The 19897-nt window shown below is 35.2% G+C and overlaps 1 protein-coding gene and 1 non-coding gene across 18 annotated transcripts in view; both read right to left on the reverse strand.

Moving 5' to 3' along the window:
* LOC127868937 (esterase LipI-like) overlaps positions 1–19897 on the reverse strand; it is a 187757-nt gene that overhangs the window by 10625 nt on the left and 157235 nt on the right. The gene's annotated exons all lie outside the window — the stretch shown is intronic.
* Positions 1316–1432, reverse strand: LOC127870522 (U5 spliceosomal RNA). The gene has a single exon (XR_008044869.1). It is a non-coding gene; the product is annotated as a U5 spliceosomal RNA (small nuclear RNA).

Consider the following 19897-nt stretch of genomic DNA (forward strand, 5'->3'; position numbering starts at 1 on the left):
AATTTTCTTGACTGGCTGGATCAGTTTTTTCACTTCAGGTACAATGTTATCAATAAATGAAACCACTGTACTTGCGTTATGTCCAATTTCGTCAGAAACTATTACTACACTCTTGTGTTGTAACTTATCCGGCTCGGTCTTATAGTAAATCACTACAGGATGCAAAGTTACGGCGCTCTAGCTGGTTCCATTAGGCTGACTGGATTTCATTTACGCTTCGGCAGCTGTTGTTCTCTGAAAAATCCATATGTACAATCAGCTGAGTTTATTTGCTGGTACTCGTTAAATGCGTTTATTCGTTAATTGTGTAGCAGCAAAATTGGACAATATTTTAAATTTATAATTATTAATCACTGTATGATTATACTTGCTAATATATATATATATGGCTAGTAGTTCTCCAGTATTTGGGTTTTGGTTATTATCTATTGTACGTTCATACATGAACGAAACGGTTCCGATGCATACAACAATATATTTGTTTAAGATTATCGAACAATGACAACATAATAATTTATTTTATCAGAAACGTTTAAAACGTGAGAAAAGTACAATAAATTATATATTTAATCCACAAAATGTTTTCTATTAAAATATACGTGAACAATTTGCATTTGCTAGCAGCAACAACAGATGTATATTACGAACGAAAGTCAATTAGTTTCTGTAGTTAATACTTAAGACAATGTGCATTCTGACACTTATCATTAAACTGGTGCTAATTAGCAAAGGCATGACACACACAGCTAACGTGGAACGTTTTGTGTCGTTTAAGTATTAATAGAATGTAGAATCCCCGATGGTACGGCACGTACCATCACATTATGTACAAAATATCATCGTTTCATGACCCTCATCATTTCAAAAAATATATTATAAAGTGATTTAATACAATGTTTACAATGAACAATAATATATATTCAGGTTATTTGATTCACGTGTCGCGTTTGGACAAGTTTGTATTGTATGTCTGCATAGGAATTGTTATTATGATGGTTAATGAGTTGTAAAACGCCCGCTACTTTATTCACTGATGATCCACCTAAAATCGAAGGATTGCGACAGCGCTCTATAAGTCTATTTCAAATTCACACACACTGTAGTTTGCGAACAACGCCAATATTATATCTCTCGGCCTTTGGCAGGGGATAACAATGGGCATAAATTATGTAACTTTCATATCTAATGCTAATCAACGAAAACAAAATATATAAATAGACAATAATAGGTTAGTGTTGATTATAGATCAGGTTTATCATGCGAGGCTTAAAAACAAAAAGCACTCGCCTATTATGCTCTATATATGTGTTGTAATATCCCATAGAGATGGGACTGCAGAAATAAGTCTATAGACTCATTGATTGTTCCACTGCACGGAAATCTTTAGTAAAAGGCGAAAGATTTATTCGTGACTGTAGTGAAACCAGAGTTAACTTTTTAAAGTAGTTCAAGATTTTATATTGCCTTCTTATTTCAGTAGACAGTTTACATTACGGTTATTTAAAGAAGAAGTATGTTTTCATCATTTCATTCTTCAGGAAAATATACTGCACATAAAATAGGGAAAAAAATGAATTCAATATCATTTTAGAAATAAATTACTTACTTTTTTTATTATTGGTAATATGTACACTTGAAAATAAGGTAAAAAGACAAATTTAATCAATTTGTCAGTATCTATTTTTAGAATAAATGTGCAGCAACTCTGGCTTCTTCCTGTCAAGGGAAATCACTGTAACACTTGACAGATACGAGCATGAGGTTTAATTTTAAAGGGGCCTTTTCACAGATTTTGGCATTTTTTAACTTATTCATTAAATGCTTTATATTGATAAATGTAAACATTGGCACGTAAAAGCTCCAGTAAAAATTCAAGAATAAAATTAGAAAAAGGAAAAGAACATTGCCCGGAGCAGGTTTCGAACCAGTGACCCCTGGAGTCCTGCCAGAGTCCTGAAGTAAAAACGCTTTAGCCTACTGAGCTATTCCGCCGATTACACATACTTAACGTATTTTATACCTTATATAAGCAATCTTCGTAGTTTCACAAAATTTAACGACAAAAACAGAACTCTCCAAATTATTCAATCGTTTCGCGTTGCAACGCTTTATAATTTTTAGGTTTTAAAATCGTCAAAAGATGCATATAATGGCTATATTAGAGCATGGTAAATGTTCAGTATTACTGTTTCCTCACAAATATCATAACCAAAACGAAAATTTGCGAATCTGAAACAACTTTTTCCAATTTTGTCAATTTACCAAAGCGTGAAAAGATCCCTTTAAAGCAAGATAAAGATTGCTTAATATATTTTTCTTCCTTGTTTGTCTAAGAAGTGTTTTAATAATCAGATAACTCCTAACTCATTTACCGCATAGCAGTAAATAAAATGTAAATGTTCTAGATGGAAGCCAATAGATGAAGGTGTGGGTGTTCATGTACCACTGTGCTTCTTTGAGAAAATGGGACATAATGCGTGCGTGCAATGTGTTGTACCAGATAAGCCTGTGCAGTTTTACAGACAACAAATCCTGCTTTTATGGTATTGTTTAAAGTAAACAAGCCTTTTCTTAGAGAAAATCCTGTTTCTGCGGAAACTAGCGTCCCTGATTATCCTATGCGATTTGAACAGGCTAATTGTGACGATAACTGAATTACAATTAGGCATTGAGCCCAGATTTCCCTGAGCCCATATCACCACTGCAGTTCATACCTAGCTGTGCTGCAGCTCCTATCAATGCATACTTTCCAGGATCTAGCCACAACTACAGCAGAAAGGAAGAACAATTTGACTCATTCTGGAAAACCTAGGCTCCATGCATGTGCATACAGTGTCCTCCCAGGTAAGCCTGTGGAGTCGGCACAGGCTGATTAGGGACGACACTTGTTTTTATGAAATTTTTCCTTTAAAGGAAGTCTCTTCTACACGATTATCCAGTTTAGCCAGTTCGTCCTTGATCAGCCTGTGCAAATTTCAAAGGCTAATCTGCGACGTCACTAAAGGTACATGCATAAAGCCCGGTTTTTTTCTAGAACACGGCTCAAACTATGTTTATCACAGAAGATATTCCAAAAATTCACACAATCCACGTGCTAATGGTAACAAATGAGGAGAGGAAAATACCAAATCCCCTTGTGTTTTTTATCATCCTATATGAAAGTTACATAACTTATGCCCCTTGTTATCCCCTGCCAAAGGCCATGGGATATATATAGTGCTCAGCCTGCGCATCTTGCAGTCTTATCTTGAGATACCTAATGAGACCACGAAGCCTCGTGTCATTTTATACGCTGACCGAAACGCCATAAAACCCACTTTCGCATGAAGCGGCTCTGACAGTGTGATTTGAATGTGTCTTAACAAAACTGCGTGATAATCAAATATTAAAATGCCATATATTTCGGTGGCGAAGAAATAAATTCATAATAAGCAATGTGATGACACATTTGATGTGGTCTACTGTAGTATAATATTTATTTACGAACACTATTATTGCGTTTTTTGAATATGGGTGTACTTAATAACACACGTTTCATGCGGTGGATATAGGACAAACAAGTGATAAAAACCGTCCTTTTTAGTTCAAATATTTATAAACGTACATTTTCCAACTTTATTTCAAAGTAAGGATATACACCGAAAGTCTTTTTTAAACATATTTCTTGTTTATTCTATAAAACTTGAAATCAGCATCGAAGCCACGCTGAGGAACGACGAGTCACAATTTTGTTGTAAATAATATATACCAACGTCGGCAGTTGACTAAATTTATAATCATGTTATTCTAAGTGCGTATGTAATCAAAGCTGGCTTGTGGCGTTTAGCACTTATTCGATTTTTAACATAGCAAGAAGAAGTTCCCAGCAACGTGATAAGTAGAAACTTATGAACATACTTTTAAATTTTGAATTTGCGTCCAACATATCCGTATTTGTGAAAATGCGAACAAGGCTAAATTTCTCTTCGAAAATCGTCGACTTATTTGCAACACAGACACTTTGAACACGGAAATATTTTAGTTTTTCGCAACAATTACTAAATAAATGGATTCAAACCCCGTTCCGTAGCACGAAAAATTATGTCCTTACTGTTACTGAAACAGTCATATAATTTTTTGGGGTGGGGGCATTGGTACGTCAGAGATGTTTTAATTCCAAACTTTGGAAACCATTGACACATATAATCTGTCTGTGGTCTGGTACACGAGTATCGGGGGAGGGCACCTGTCCGGTATGGCGACATTAATACAGTATTATAGTTTCTGACGAAAATAATTCCGCACAATGTTATAATATACAGACATGTACATTATCGTGCTGACCAAACTGCATTTTTTTTATTCAACTTGAACATGGTTCTTATATATTCACTGAGATGATTCTTATCAACGCACTACCCGTGTATTCGCAACAACGTTTGGTAATATGAATGCCCAATCAATTCGCTTTTAATATTTACGGAAAACTCCAAACGGACCACGGTAATTATATTAGCTTATGTACGATTGGACGATTTTGCAACGTCACAACGTCATTGACGTTACTGCCGTTAGAAACGCATTTAGCAATACATAAGAAAACGGCACATCGAGAAATATTTAAATAAACGAAACAATGTACGACATCGCATTGAATCAAAAAACGCGCAATCTATTCCAGCTTACCCCAGTTGGAAGTTTTTCGTATCCTAAGGGGGCCTTCATGAACGACGTGATTATGCCCATGATCGCGAATCTTGCAGTCGAACTTCACGAAGCAGGAGTATCATGCAATAAAATGTACCCAATAGAACGACGGCGAGTGCAGAACTACGTACTCGAGGATGCTACAAAAGAAGGATGTCTATGCGCCAGGCCGCGTCGCAGAATAAGGCGTACGTTTTATCGTAGATATTTTATTAAATGTTAAATAACTCTGCGTTTACATTTCAATACCATGCAGATGTATCGTCTTAATCGATGTTCATTTGATATCATTATATTTTTTATTGTAAAAGATATATATCTAGTATTTTTTAAATAATTATCCTCATTTCATGTATCGATGTGGCGCCGAAAATCATCTTTTGTTCTTAATTCTGAATTGTATTCCACTGAACCAACTCTGTTCGTGTCCTCCTTACCAGATAATGTTCAGAATGGGAAGTAACGGCTAACTCCTCGTTTGTTTAAATCTTATGACTTCAGTTTATTGTCGTTATTTGAAGACCGTTAATCCGAATTTCTGATGATTTCGAAGTTTTGCGTTTTCAAATTGTTATTTCGTTAGTTAATGAGAAAAGTTAATGTTTAAGTCGAACTCCGGTATTCCTCATTTTGCTTTTTCAAACCCCGTCTTATCTCGATTATTATGGGTCGACTGCTCCTTGTCGGCATAGATATTACTTAAAAACTACCCCGGATACTAATACATATTCTACAGCGAACCCCGCGTATGGAAAATATTCTCATAAGTACCCCGGAGTATGGCCGGATGCTTTAAAACGTATTTTCCATACACGATGTTCATGGAAGTAGATTTAAGAGAACCAGAGGTACTTTTACGTAGTGCCTCAGTCGACAACAGCCCGTGGAGAGTTAAAACGCTTATTTATTAAATGATAAATCGACATCTAATCGTCAAGTTCAAAATCTATGTTCACACCTATTGATGCAACCAAACGTTTTCATCTTGATTTCACAGAACAGAAAAGAAAAGAAAGGACAGATTATAAAGGGCTGCACCAATCACAAGGGCTGTTTTGATGACAAGGGCTGAACTGATGATGACAAGGGCTGCAATGATGATGACAATGGCTGCATTGATGGCAAGGGCTCCGCAGATGACAAGGGCTGCAATGATGATGCCAAAAGCCACCAAGATAACAAGTGCTGCAGAGATAACAAGTTCGGCATTGATGACAAGGGCTGCAATAATGATAAGGGCTTCACAGATGACAAGGGCTACACTGATAACAAGGGCTGCACTGATGACAAAGGCCGCATCGATGACAAGGGCTGCCCTAATGAAAAGGCCAGAATTTATGACAAAGAATAAACTGATGACACGGGCTGTGCAGATTACAAAGGCTGAGCAAATGACAAAGGCTGCGCAGATGACAAGGAATGCACAGTTGACACGGGATGCGCAGATGACAAAGGCTGCGTAGATGACAAAGGTTGCGCAGATGATAAGGAATGCACAGATGTCAAGGGATGCACAGATGACACGGGCTGCACAGATGACAAAGGCTGTGTAGATAACAAAGGCTGCGCAAATGACAAAGGCGGCGAGGATGGTAAGAGCTGCGCAGATGACAAAGGCTGCGCAGATGACAAAGGCTGCGCAGATGACAAAGGCTGTGTAGATGACAAAGTTTGCGCAGATGACAAAGGCTGCGCAGATGACAAATGCTGCGCAGATGACAAAGGCTGTGTAGATGACAAAGGCTGCAAAGATGACAAGGAATGCACAGTTGTCACAGGCTGTTCAGATGACACGGACTGTGCAGATGACAAAGGCTACGCAGATGACAAAGGCTGCGTAGATGACAAGGGTCGCACAGATGACACGTGCTGTGCAGATGACAAGGGTTGCGCAGATGACACGGGTCTCAAAGATGACAAGGGATGCACATATGACACAGTCTGCGCAGATGGCATGGGCTGCGCAGATGACAATGGCTGCGCAGATGACAAAGGCTGCGCAGATGACAAGCAATTCACATATGACACGGGCTGCGCAGATGATAAAGGCTGTGCAAATAAAAAAGGCTGTGCAGATGACAAGAAATGCACAAATAACACGGTCTGCGCAGATGACATGGGCTGCGCAGATGACAAGGGCTGCGCAGATGACAAAGGCTGCGCAGATGACAATGAATTAACAGATGACACGGGCTGCGCACACGACACGGGCTTCGCAGATTATAAAGGCTGTGCATATGACAAAGGCTGCGCAGATGATACGGAATTCAAAGATGACATGGGCTGCGCACATGACTCGGGCTGCGCAGATGACAAAGGCTGTGCAGATGAAAAAGGCTGTGCAGATGAACAAGGCAAATGGCAAGGAATGCACAGATGACATGGACTGTGCAGATGAAAAGGGTTGCGAAGATGACAAAGGCTGCGCTGAAGACAAGGAATGCACAGATGACACGGGCTGTACAGATGACACGGGCTGTACAGATGACAAGGGCTGTGCGGATGACAAGGAATTCTCAGATGACAGGGGCTGTGCAGATGACATGGGTTGTGCAGATGACACGGGCTGTGCAGATGACAGAGGCTGCGCAGATGACAAAGGCTTCGCAGAAGACAATGAATGCACAGACGATACGGGCTGCGCAGATGACAAAGGCTATGCAGATGGCAAAGGCTGCTCAGATGATAGGAAAAGCACGGATGACACAGGCTGCGCAGATGGCATGGGCTGGGCAGATGACAAAGGGTCTCATAGATGACAAGGAATGCTCAGATGACAAAGGGCTGCACAGATGACAAGGAATGCACAGATGACAAGGAATGCACAGATGACACGGGCTGTGCAGATGACAAAGGCTGCGCAGATGACAAAGGCTGCGCAGATGGCAAAGGCTGCGCAGATGACACAGGCTACGCATATAACAAGGGATGCATAGATGACACGGGCTGCGCATATGACAAGGGTCTCACAGATGACAAGGGCTGTGCAGATGACAAGGAATGCACATATGACAAGGGATGCACTGACGACAATATATGTACAATTTACAAAGGCTTTGCAGATTACAAGGGCTGTGCAGATGCCAAGGGCTGCGCAGATGACAAGGGTGTCACAGATGACAATAGCTGCGAAGATGACAAGTGCTTCAAAAATGACAATTGCTGCACATATGACAAGGGCTGCGCTGACGACAAAGGGTGAACAAATGCCAATGGCTGCACGGACGACCATGGATGCACAAATGACAAGGGCTGCACACATGGCAATGGCTGCAATCATGAAAAGGGCTGCAATCATGACAAGAACCTCACTGATGAAAATGGCTGCACTGATGACAAGGGCTGCACAGTTGACAAGGGCCCAACTTATGACAGGGTATGTGTAGATGACAAGGGCTGCAATGATGACGCCAATGGGCTTCAGAGGATTGCATGATACTGGGTGATGACAAGAACCGCTCTGATGAAAAGAACCAGCAGCTATTTAAGGAAGATGCCAATAGTGCCTGTACAAAGAAGAAGGCTTCGGGCACAGGATGGCAGCTCCTAAAAGGAATCCGTGCAGTATTTAGACGATTATGTTGCATTCAGAAGATCAAAGACTAACTCGAAAAACTTGTTTGTGCAGTTTTGTTATTTAATTTAAATAAAGTTTGATAAACATAATTATATTCCTAATATGTCTGATATTATTAAACTAACCAAATATGAATTATATGCAACCACGTAAGTGAATTTGCATGAACCGCAGAAACACAGGTTTGTGCCTTTGAATTGTAACTCATGTTATAAGTCTACGATATTGAAATACAAAAATTAACACAACTGTACAAACAGCAGATTGCAGTCGTAAGAAACCTGACTGTATTTGGAAATTTAATTAAGTTAATATTGTCAGTCTTATTATGACATATTAACGTACAACTGAACCGATAGCTTTCAAATATACCTTTGCTAGTTAATGGAAATGAATTTCTTGGTTGGTGGGTGGGAGGTCTCAGCATATATATATCCTGAGACCTCCCACCCACCATCCAAGTGATTCAAGCAGCCTTCAGAAGAAGGTCGATAAGGCAATGGAGTGGGTGATCATCCATTTACAGAATCGATAAACCCATCTACAAGCTTGCAGTTGTTGGCATGCTCCTGTTAATATTTTCAAAAATAAATATATAATACAAATAAAAACATGTAATAAAAACAATATTATCGTTCAAAAAATGCATTTATTTGCATGCTTATTTTTAATTCTGACAGAATTAGTAAAATGATATTTTATTCAGTGCATGATTATCAATAAAAACCGGTGTGCGGTAAAAATGCCAAAGGTAAAAACGCCATAGGTAAAATGCCATAGGTAAATTGCCATAGGTAAAAATGCCAAATGTTATATAATAAAATAGAGTTTTGAGCACCATTTTTAAGGATATTGAGTATTGGAGGAATAACATTCTATGCTTATTTTACTGATTTTTACTTATTGAACATGCTATATTGATTCTAAATTTAGACTGTAATTTTGTTGTTTGGTAATTTTGTAAACGTTCGTAAATCGTCCGAAATGAGCCAAAATAAAACAAAACAAATGTTAATTGTAAGGTCAAAAATGTTCATCATGTTGCTGTTTAATAGTTCAGTGTGAGAAGTTTTGGGAGGTGTAGCAGCAATGTGTCCAACAATTTGACATGATATTTGACATGTTGCCTTCCTGATACTGAGGACTATTGAATTCGCTGTATAAACCATTGTCTGTGGGAGAACGCGATTTGGAAGAATAGTATTAAGTTATGCATAATATTATGTCAATATGTACATGTAATTTTTTTTTTTTTCATTTGGGCGTTATAAAGGATTGCGCGAGTTGGTCAGAACTGAAGTACAATATTTATTTTTCTATGAACTACTTCGAGTTTTAAGGTTTAAATATAACTTTGGATACTGATTACCTAAGACAATATGTCGAATGTATTAACATCGTATGTCGTCGAAGGTCACAAATGGATGTTAATAACATAGAAATGTAAGCTCTCTTTTAACTTAAAACTTTTTCTCTGAACATATTATTTAAAAGTATGTTTATCAATGAATCGGCAATGTGAAGCATATATAAGTTATGTTTGTTCGTCAAATGCCAAGGTCACAGGTCAATGTCAAAGGTCAAGTACTTAAACTGTGTTTCCGTTTCACAGATGTATACAAGACGTTGCGGTGCTCAGACTTATTAGAAGGCTTTATTTAAGATCAATGACATTATATAACATTCTGTTTTAGTATTGCGTGCAATTCGAAATATTTTATTGCAAGAGTCAGTTAACTTAAAACAAATAAAAATACATATGCAGCATTTTCATCTTAGTAGTTCGTTATTGGAAATATACGGAGTAATAGAAACTATTTTGCATCACTATAACTCATAAAATTATGTTGTTTTAAACTCAAAGCTAAATTTATACAACGTATTTAACATGTAGCGCACCATGTAATAACGTTTGTCTTATTGTGGTATCGTAGTTTTGAGAAAATCGTTTTTTTGTTCGGAATTGTACCGCATAATACTCGGTCAATATTACAGATTAAATTATGGAATATATAAATATAATCATCATATTATAAACTCAACCACTTGAAACTTTATTTTGTGATTTTTTTTGAAGAAAAAATTAACACTATGTTAGTTTTATTATCCATTAACATATCATCATGATGTCGGGACTATATAATACTCATGGTATGAAGAAAGGCGTTTGCCGACTAGCTTTACTGATTAGGAAGAACTTTGAGTACATATGAGAATAAGAACGTGAACATGATATAGTAATAAATTATAACTATAATAAATACAGCGCATATTTAAACAAATATATATGCATAATTTTGTCATTTACAATTCACCTTTAATGAAATAATATTATAAAATAAAATTGGTTATATATAGCAACGAAAATGCTATGTTCGATTCCGGATAAATGTGTTCGTAGTTGTGTTTACATTCAAACGGCACTAGACGTAATGTCATAATTATTTTCCATCGCTTTAGCGTTGCTTTGCCCTTTGCCCACATAATCATACTCGTCGCCAGCAGAGTTTAGATGGTTGTAAACGTTGTCTGAAATGTCCGTGTTTGAGTCCCTAAATGACGTGTTAGTGTAATCGTAGTCGTTGTTGTCCTGTCGTGTATCATCAATGCCCGCGTATGTGACATTCGTATCTATCTCTTGATACATATTTCCTGGATAGGAACCGTTTGGTGTAGATTCAGTAGAAGCGCAATTGTTGCCTACAACGGCATAATACTTATCAGTGTTCATGGCGCCCTTTTTCTGCAAACCACAGTCAGTTCGATTTGACAAGGGGGCCCCTTGACTTTGGTTGTCATCGTTCTGTTTTGATTCTTTCCTCGCTAACGATATGTGGTGATTATCGTCTGTGTTTTCCAATGTTGATCGCTTTGTGATTGCGAAGCACAATGTCCCTCTACGATATATATATGAATTCATTTTATTTTTATTGAAAGTTCACCAGAAAGGAAATTATTAAAAAAATATTTAATTGAAACCCGTAGATATTATTAATATTGTTTAACACTTAATCTTCGTCGTAAATATTGTTTAAATAGTTTTAAGCATCAACGACTGACTGTACTTAGTTAAATTTGAAGATTGTTTTAATTGTGAACACAATGTATAGTATGTATAAAAAATAACGTTAGAATGTCATAAGAAAATAAGTGCAAACTTACCTCTTTCTAAGGACAAGTACGATCACAATAGCTGCAATCGCAAGTGCTACTGCTACTGAGACTCCTGCTGCAGTTGCTGCTGGTGTAGCTCCTATCATTAATCATACATCATGCAAGGTTACTGTTGCTCAGAAACTTGAACCGAATCCTAGATATCGGTTCAGATTGTTCTTGCTTATTAAATACGCATATATGTATTCGACACTCAACTAATTTTCTATATCATTTATTGTGTTAATCGGATCATGTCCGCACTTGATCTTTCTTTATTTCAATATAAAATACAAGAACAAAGCTGAAAACCAGTTACTTAACTATACGATATTTAAATCTTTGAAATACACTTACATGTATCATATTGAATGTTATTTCGTTAAAGAAAATTTGATGATAGGATGATAAAAAAAACATTGTTATATGTGATATAATATTTGTTTATATAGTAAAGTACACAGGTTAAGTAGTAATGTGTGTCTAATTTTTGGGAATTTAAACACGTTATCGCAACGTTATGGTGGTATGAATCGTGAAATTAAAAGATATAGTACATGCATGTTGCTAATACACACGTAATTACTCACAAATAAATACGTTAAATAGCTTGCGAAATATTTTCATTTTAGTATCACCTTGTGAAGAATCTTTTAATGCTGAATCAGGCTTATCACTTGTTGACGAATTGCCGGGTGTCGCGGATGTGAACGAAGACGGGCTTGGAACTGTCGTTCGGGATGATGCTGTACTGGCTGCGGGAGAGTTAACTGGTGGTGTTGCTGTGTTGGGTATGACCGTCGTCAGTGATTCTGAACTTGCGTCATGTGATGAAGTTGGTGTTGTTGACGCTGTTGTTGTCGCTTAATTGATCAGAGAAAACAATGTACAAGTCTAAAGCGTCAATCATATTTGTATAAAAATAAAGTTTGTGTTTACTTACTATTTGATGTTAGTTTGATGTGTATCCTCTGTCTTATGCTAGTTTAACTTATTGGATAGCGTTATTATTAAGTCAAAGGAATTAGTAAGAAAAAATAGTGAGACAGTAGAATATAGCGTTAGAATTATAAATGTCAAGTTTTCAAGATTTAGTCCGTTTATATATTGTCATACGTGTACTTCTAACGTGCATGCCCTCAAACGAACAAGTTATTTTGTTCGAAATTTATCAATTATTCATATTGATATACAGCTATCGTTTTAAATACCATCATTCGATTGTCCTAAGTCGACAATGCCCTGTGAAATCAGTTTGTTCAGTGAAATGCTACAATAAAATAAATTTCCTAATCTTAAAGTTGATAAATTATCAAGTTTGCGATTCAAAAGTCTGACCTAATTAGATTAAGCCATGGTAACAACAGTGTCTTAGATATCATATATATACAACTTTCTCCAACATGGAATCGAAGAGCGAAAGGTTAACACCTTACTTGGTGTGCTCTTCCGATATATAGATATATACACTCATTTCCGCTGCTTTTACTTAAATTGAGCTAAGTTTCTTTTAACCAACTCGTATAAATATCTGCATTGAAATCGTCTGTTAAGTTATTTGACCTCTTATAATACAATATTATCTTAAATATGTTCTCTGTTGCACAACATTTCAATTCTTTCAGAACAATACATGAACAGGGGTCCAAAAGCATCATATTAAATTCAGAAATTAAGCATATATCAAATTAATTGTACCTAGAACACGCTCTGTTCTCAAATATCAATTTATTCAACAGTATAACATTAAAAGTTAGACTCAACTGTTTACTTATGGAATATTTAAATAATGGGAATATAATATCCTTAAAATATTATTACATAAATATGTAAGTATATGATATGTAATACACTATTTAAAATATAAAATAGATAGATATTAAGCATCTTACATGGTTGCTCGCAGTACGCTTTTTCCCACGATGTGTTAGAAAGACAAGTGATTGTGGGTGTGCTGATGAAACCCGGTTTACAAATAACATCAGCGACGGAACCGTATGTTATCTTGGCATCCTTGCGTACCGTTGCATTTCCGTTTGCAATTTCGGGCGGTGGTCCACATACTGTACAAGGAAAACGTAAGAGAGGCACTTACGACAAATAAATCCAATGATCATAGACTTACATTTCCGAGCATTTGCATACGATTATTTTTTACTGAACAACACTTTGGCTAATTGGTCAACTGGTTCAAAATTCATTCAAATTTAGCATATCGGTATGACAGCTGGATTATATACAAATAGTGTATTCTAATTGTTTAATGAACATAATTTTAAATGATTTACCACTCGTTGTAATATATTTATAAGACTATGTCATTTATAACTTGTTTTGTTGCGCTACACCGGAAGTTAAGTAATAAACAACTTCATTATCTTCAATATGTAAAAAAAAGAAATCATGGTTAAACTTAATATAGTTTTACCCCAATTGGTATAGACGCTTATTTTCCAGTGACCTCCACACATCTTGCTGTGGTCTCCAGGACATTTATAATTACACTCCTGGTCCGATATTTTCTCTGGGTTGTTCATTCTATCATCGCAGAAGCATTCTTCCCCTGACTAAATGCACAAATTTTGTGTATATTTAAGGTATGCATTTTGAAAACTTTCAATGGCAGACGTTCGCGAATTCATTATTTTAAGTTTTACTCACGTGCTACCTATTTCTTATGGAGGCTTTATAACCAATACAGGAACCGTTGCACTACACAGAACCTGTATAAAAGTTATTAAATATAATATGATAAGTTTTATGTTTTGTTTTTATATATTACTTTACAATGGAATGCTGCTTGTGTTTATTTTACCATATGTAAAATAAGTGAATAACACAAGACAATACGAACACGATCGTTTCACTAGTTATACTTATTAAGGTATTTTAAACTTGAACAGCTGATTACTGAATCATTTAGTCAGTATGAACGAAGATATGTTGAGAAGTATTTCAATTTGTATTAAAAATAGCCAGTGCTTCGCAAGTACATTAAAATATGTTTGTATCTTACAACGCATGAAATTGTATTACGGTCTTGCTTGAATGTATTCACAATATAAAGTCAAATGTAATCGTAGTTGCAGCATGAACGGCTTCTTTGTGCTCAGGATTGTTTTGTGTTCATCGTTATCTTTCTGAAGTACTTTTAAATAATTTATCTGGTAAAAACTGGTGTCGCAATAATGTTTTGAAATGATTGAACTTGTACATGTAATTCGTACTCGTAATGCTAATTCTTATCAACCTTTGATAAAACGTTCAAGTAGAATACCCCCGAACCGTTGACTGACCGAATTCCGCATCAAATAAAATACAATAAAAACCTAACCTCCACGCCAGCATATCTGTATTGACTGCAACGACGTGCACAATCCTCTGGCGTGTTTGTTTCATCTTCGTCTTCCTGCTGAGTCTGGAGGACACGGTTTGACTCACGATGATCCTTATAACACCCCAGATAGACGATACCTGCCAAAAAAATAATGTATTTTTACCCAGAAAATACGTACCAACAAGAAATACATATACAGGTAATTATAGCGGAATAAAACACATATTTATCAAAAGATTATTGAGTTTCAAGTAAGGAAAGTCAGCATATATTATTGTTTTTAACAAGCTCCGTTCGCTCATGTTATAACTCATTAATTCACATTGCAAGGTACACCAGAGGTAGGTAATAGCAATTTGTTATGTATTATCAGTCTTACTGCAAAACAGTTTAAGGTGCGGTTTATTTGTTTTAATAATATGTGTTGTTGGTCACCGAATGTGAGGCATTCTAAAACTCGATGGTAAAGATAACTATGATTAACCAAATAATCGTACCCGGTCTAAGCATTTGAAGTTCCATTGTGGCACTTGTTTAAGGAGGCAAATAGTTTAAGAACAAATGTTACTAATAATGATGGAGAAAAATGGTTTCGTCGAGAATTATGTAACGAACCTGTAATAAAAAGTAAAATGCAATATACTACACGCTTTTTATGGTACCCTTCAAATGTTACTCGCTTTTAACTCGCTGTTAGGACTCCAATCTCTCAAATATTCTGAGTATATATTGACATTCATAATCAGCTTATTTTAATCTCATTTTATTACAAGTAAGTGCGAGTCCATTGTAAAAACAATCATTATTATGTATAATAATCATGTGTTTTTGAAAGATTCCTACATAAGGATTCGCTTATCGTGGTTTCGTACTGCGTATGAATTGTTCTTTATGAATAAACATACAACAACATTTTATATATTCTTTGTTGAGGTCACAAACATTTAAATTAACTGTGAATATAATGTGACATCACATCCAATTAAGATCACTAAACATGGTTTATTTAAATTAAATGCAGTGATACGTTGAATATATTCTTAACGCGGGATCAAAAACGATTGAGTGTTTACAATCGTACAAGCCTTGTTAATTGCTTTTCTTGAGTCAGTATTCGAAAAACAAACTGTAGGGTATGACATTAGAATGGTACACATTTGCTAAATAACGATAATAAAATCACAGTCAAATGATTTAAGAAATATCATTGTTTAAATTATGATATTGTATAGTTTGTCTAAACCTATAAGATTAAGTACAGTGTGTATATGTCGTGTGCTTAGGTCCCATATTCAATTGTTAGTCAAGCGGTGTGATGATATTAATATGTATTTCCAGCTGATAAAACCGTAATTTACTTGTTTATGTCCAGGAACATATTATTAAACTGTTTATAATTACATCCACCACAATTTAAACATTTATAAACACATTTACATAAGTACATTTACTATTTTATTAAATACATCAGCTTACAGTTGACTGTAAAGAGCGTATGGTTACCTAGCGATCACTCATCCGAGGACAACATTTAAACGAGTACTTAAAGTATGGCATTATATGTAGTGATTAATTAGATTAATCAATAACATATTTAAGAACCTTACGAAATCATATACTTAACTTAATATTTACTTATCTGCGACAGTATAATATTGTTTAGATAAAACAACCAAATCGCCAAAATGTTGTAAACTTTAGGCTTTTCTATAGTAACGTCTCTTGGCGAAATCATTTATATTTATTTATTTATACATTTATATGTCACTAAATATGAATAAAACATAAAATATTAACCATTCACTCTTACCGAAGCAAGTATAAAAAATATACAAGTTTATAAATCCACATTGTTTTGCGTTCTGTTCGGTCCTAAAGATTAAAAAGGACTGAATACGAAAGTAAACTCAGTTATTACCTGCAGCACAAATAGTTAAATAGAATTTACAAAGTGTATTTCAAATTGTGCCCGATGCATAAACTTGGTTCAGGTAAAGACTAACATTTGTTACAACCTGAAGTGTAATAACGACCTGAATTGTAATAAACTTTAATACATTATTACAATTGCGTGACAACCTGAATTGTAATAACGCCCGAAAGTGTAATAAACTTATTTATTGGTTTAACATTGCATCTGATCGCATTTTCAAACACAGAGTATTTCAAAATATAATGCATACATGTATATCAAATTTATATTTATAGGGCAATACGACCTAGGAATGACAAAAAAGGTGTTCTCATACAACCTCAATTGTAATTTAGTTATTACATTATTACAATTGCTTGACAACCTGAATTGTTATAACGCCCGAAAGTGTAATAGACTTGTTTCTTGATTTAAGGTAGCGCACCCCTAATGGGCACATATCCAAATATAATCTAATTAATTATTTTCTTAATCAGCATCATTTCACTGAACTACATGCGAATTTGTAGGTAGGCTTTGTTCAGTGCTTTTTAAAAAAATATACCGATTTTTTCAAAAGCACCCTCACGCTCGGCCTTTGTCAAGTTTATTTCCCCCCCCCCCTGGGGTATATAAAAGTTCAATAATTAATTAAAATTTCCAAATATGGGTATGCAGTTGGTGTGTACAGATGCAGTAAAGGTGTTTAAAGTTTAAACAGGATGAAATAAGTGTTCTTATACAGACATTTATTTTTTACAAATTTTTATCTATGGAAGAGCGCCATGAAATGTAAGTGATTTCAGCCAAGTAAAAATTGGGTCGGTTAAAACAAAAGTGTCATAAAATTCAAAATAGTTTCATTTAAGTTATATTTTAAACTTAGTGTTTATAGAAACGCTATATACAGCAAAGAAATAGACAGATTTACCGTTTACTTTTTGAAATAAAAATGCAACACGCATCATTCGTATTTTCAGCAGTATATCACCCAATTTAGCCATAACGTTGTTTTAATTTTAAAAATTGAAGGATGTGCATAAACATTTCAACATATTTTACAATAAACATAGCTTGTATGCTATATTGAATCAAATTACGTTAGAAAAGAAATAAAATGCGTCGCAAAAAGTATGCGATGTCGGCAGGATTCGAACCTGCTCGGGAAGATCCCAAAAGATTTCTACTCCATCACCTTAACCACTCGGCAACGACAGCTTCACATTAATGCAAGCTTAAATTAGATATCAATAAGTTAACAGGTAAAAAGGCTCTTCGATCTTTGAAAAAATCGCGAAATCGTATTTTTCAGATGATATTTGGATCAAAGTCAATAATTATTGTGAAAATAATGTATTCTAAAGGAAATACGTAACCATATATCAAAATTCGAAGTTTGAAAAAAATAAAATGCATCTCTCGAAAATAACCGATCATTGAAGATCGGCAATGATCGTAAAATAAATCGCGGGAAATCATAAGGGGTGCGCTACCTTAAATTGCATCTGATCGCATTTTCAAACACAGATTATTGCAAAATATAGTGAATACATGTATATAAATTCTTAATTAGGTAATACGGCCTATCAATGACAAAAACAAATGTGTTCTCATACAAACTCAATTGTAATAAAGTTATTACATTATTACAATCGCTTGTCGCCATGAATTGCAATTACATTGAGTTAGTTACAGTCTTTGAAGTCTTTTCATGTTGAATTCACACCCATGATGCAGACTGCATGCTTATCAGCTCTAGCTATACATAATGACTGTGACTAAAGATCTAAAGATTCTTAGACTAGGTGCTAATTAATTACAGTCTTATAGTAGTAAGGAAGTAAGGTACTGTATGATTGGTGGATGAGAGATAGATATGACTGGTCAATGATGTGTGTAGGCGTGACTTGGTATTAGGGATGGGTTTTGAAAGAGGGGAAAGTCAGTGAGATGTTAGGAAGAAACCGTTAGATAGTCAGTTGGAAATAAGTTAGAAGTTAGAGAGTAAGTTGGAAATAAGTGAGAAAAACGTTATACAAAAATGAGTTTGGGATTGGATAGAGTTCGGAAAAGGCAGAGGATAGAAGAAAGGAAGGAGGGACATATAGGAGGATGTAATAATGTGAATAATGAGACTTATGAATAAATACAAGAGTAATTGCAGCAAGCGAGTTGTGTTGTGCTTCTGATGATAAGGCACAGTTTCCCCCGGTCCGGTTACAATTCTTCTCTTTTGTGCCACCTGTTATTCACTTATTGTTGTTGAAAAGTCACCCATGTATTATAATGGATTATTCTACCCTATTAATATATTCGTTTCCTAAAAATGTATCTTTTTAATTTTTACATGTTAAGCGCACTTAAGTGTTATAGTGCCCTTAAATGTAATTAATATTTTATTTGTTGAAAATTCCATATAAAGTGTTATAATAACAGAACTGTAATAATCTGTATAATACAACTACAATCGTTTGTAACTCTTACCCCGATGTGTAATAAAAAAAATTCTTGGTATAGACGGTATGTCTTCATGCTCTAAACTTATTATACTTTAAACTTTAGAAAAAAGAATATAAATATTGATATGCGACCAATGAACGATAAAACATTATATGATACTCGAGGGATTTTAATATAAAGAAACTACAGATGCTCAAACAGTATTGCTTGCACTGTATGATACAAAATACATACACCGTACATAATATATTATAATAATAAAGCTGTGATGACCGGCTTTGAACGGTCAATAAACACGATTAAGCAGTCTTTAAATCTATAATACACATTACAGTTGATACTCGCACTTCAATATTATACAACGACAGTGAAATAGACGTTTTTTGTATTGATTGAATCGCTTCAACAAACAATATAAATCAGTGTAGCTCCATTTGCCCAAGCAATATTCCAATTTTACAGAGATACATGTTTAATTTTATTGTCATGGTGGCCACAATGCAAGAACTTCATCTTCCAATATTCAACAATAAATAATATAACAATAAAATCATTTTTTATTGTCGAAATATTGCTTATTGACCTTGGACATTGCTCAGTGTTGTCCATATCATCAACCGTGTAATATATTTCCGTTTCTATTTAAATGCGACAGTACCACCGAAGCTCCTTTTGAATTCTGGTCCGTGCATGTACCGTCTTCTCGTTTTTTGTTTAGCACTTGACAAAACGGAACACCACATTAACAAATGCTAGTTCGCATTCCGATTAA

The sequence above is a fragment of the Dreissena polymorpha genome, chromosome 2, assembly GCF_020536995.1.
Source record: "Dreissena polymorpha isolate Duluth1 chromosome 2, UMN_Dpol_1.0, whole genome shotgun sequence".
Taxonomy (NCBI): domain Eukaryota; kingdom Metazoa; phylum Mollusca; class Bivalvia; order Myida; family Dreissenidae; genus Dreissena; species Dreissena polymorpha.